Source organism: Priapulus caudatus, unplaced genomic scaffold (genome assembly GCF_000485595.1).
Source record: "Priapulus caudatus unplaced genomic scaffold, Priapulus_caudatus-5.0.1 Scaffold597, whole genome shotgun sequence".
NCBI classification, from domain to species: Eukaryota; Metazoa; Priapulida; class Priapulimorpha; order Priapulimorphida; family Priapulidae; genus Priapulus; species Priapulus caudatus.
In genome coordinates this window covers 158,811-161,279 of record NW_014577658.1, presented here as the reverse complement: position 1 = coordinate 161,279, position 2,469 = coordinate 158,811, and the positions used below count along the sequence as shown (strand labels likewise).

The following is a 2,469-nucleotide window of genomic DNA, read 5'->3' as shown; positions in this document are numbered from 1 at the left end:
CGAGTTTGCTCGAGTTTGCTCGAGTTTGCAAACTAAAGTTTGCTAGTGTAGACAGGGCTTTGACAGGTGCTGTCCCTAACTGAACTCTTTATAGTGTAGACAATTGACACTTTACGATTCAATTCTGACACTTTATTTTTTTGAGTGAATAACCGCCCCTATATTTCAGGACTGTACTTGATGGTCACCTATATACTTACATATACAGTCATATATATATATACTTCCGTGACTCCTACGCTAGCACACAAAATTTCACATGTATCGGGATTGATTAAAAAAACAAATGATTTTTATTCACTCCTACATGACGCATATTCAGGTACCAATACATACGCAAGCACGCACATACACGCACGCACACACGCATACGCCGGCGAGCACGCACACACACGCACACACACATGCGCATACATATGGATATATATATATATATATAGAAGCTATATATAATATATAGTTAGAATCACCTTCCTTTCATTTGTATTGGTAGGCACTAAAAATATTTTCGCAAAATCCTTTTTTTGTTTTATATGACGCATCAATATCAAACCAATGACGATGCCCATCGACTATATAGCACTAACAGTAATGCCACAGCCCCACCTTCAGCTAGGTCACAACCATAGAAATATATAGAGACACCTATACAGTCTACCTATAATATTTCTATGATCACAATCCCAGCTACGTGCAAAATAACGCCAACCGACCAGCTACCTCTCGCGTTTCGAAGACACTTTTAACTATCCCGACGATTACGGCACTTATTGTCGTAAAATCGAACCCGACAGTATGACCCGACCGGACTAACGGCCAACAAAAAACGAAGAAAAAGTGAATAAAAATCCGCTAACTTCGAAACTCGATTTCGGTTGAACTTCCACGCTATGGGTTCATCGCACTTGCAAATCCACTTGCACTAATAATTATATGCACTCGCTTGCAGTGATAACGTAGCTATAGCTTGAACTGTTTATCATAGTACATTTCCACGCGTTACATGCGGACAGTTGCTAATAAAAAACCACATTATTATAATATGATATTGATCTCTATTTATTTAAAGATATTATCACTGCCCCTCTACTGAACTATACGGATTGTTTGTCATTCGCGCTGACAATTTAAAAAACTAGGTATCTATGCCACCGGTAATGAATAAAAACAAACAAACAAACAAATATTCGTTTCTTATTCGCTCCCGATGCCACGAATACGCACAGATTAAATACAATGAATCGTGGAATGCGATGTTTGCATCGAGGCCGTCTCGTCCGTCTGCGTGTGTGTACCACCCTTCACAAACAACCGGCAGTCAGTCGCTCACACATTTCCAGAGTCACGTTTGAGATGACGATTCAACATTGCAGCACAAACACGTCGCACACGCCTACGCCGCGTCTACACCACGTCACTAAATAACACGCGGGAACAACAATTTTCGAAAAGCCAACGTCATTACATAGTGCTGGAATCACTGATCTCTATTATATTAACTATTATTCTAATTATAACTATTATAACTATTATAACTAATTGAATTATTAACTATTATAATAACTATTATTCTAGTTAGTATAATAGAGATCAGTGGATCAGTGGCTGGAAATAACAGCCAGTCCCCCAAGTTCGGAGCCGCGCCATCTGTTGAGATTGACTGGTTCACTTTTTGTGTATTTTATTATTTATGGGTTATATCAGGATTAATAATTCACTCCTGGTTGCCTGGTTGTATAGTTAATTATAGAAATTAAGCTGGGGAGGGTTCAGACTTATTTCCAAGACTGCATTACATGCAAGTCAGCACTGGGCACACTACGGACAAACGTAAATTACCTACTATACGTGCTTCACTTTCTACTTATACATGTAAACTTTCTACTTATACATCACTTAGTGCTTCACTTTCTACACATCACAATCTCATGATGAAAGACACGCTCAACACTGCGTTGGCCCCTATAGCCACATAAATACGTGGCGAAAACGGTATGACACCGAGATTATTTGCTGTTCCAAACGGGTTCACCTTCGCTGACCTTGCACCGCTGTAGTTTCGCTTCAGCATATGCTAGAAGCACGTCCACAAATTCGCAAAGTACGAATTTATTCATTTAACTCGTATGGCGTTAATATGGGGTTAATATTTACTGTAACCCAATCTCTTCAGGCTGTTACGATTCTACACAACGAAAATGCATTCGACAGTATGCATTCGACATTAACTGGCAACATTCAAAAACACTAGCACGTAGGTCTTCCAAAGCAAGAAAGAGAGACATACCACAGAGAGTGAGCTAAGAGAGAGAGAGAGAGAGAGAGAGAGAGAGAGAGAGAGAGAGAGAGAGAGAGAGAGAGAGAGAGAGAGAGAGAGAGAGAGAGAGAGAGAGAGAGAGAGAGAGAGAGAGAGAGAGAGAGAGAGAGAGAGAGAGAGAGAGAGAGAGAGAGAGAGAGAGAGAGAGAGAG

General features: G+C 40.1%; 1 long non-coding RNA gene across 1 annotated transcript in view; it reads right to left on the bottom strand.

The window, feature by feature from the left end:
• Nucleotides 1-270: 270 nt before the first annotated feature.
• LOC106811987 overlaps nt 271-2,469 on the bottom strand; it is a 16,149-nt gene continuing 13,950 nt past the window's right edge. The window contains exon 2 of the long non-coding RNA XR_001394236.1: nt 271-645. This is a non-coding gene — a long non-coding RNA (uncharacterized LOC106811987). The remainder of the gene's footprint in view (nt 646-2,469) is intronic.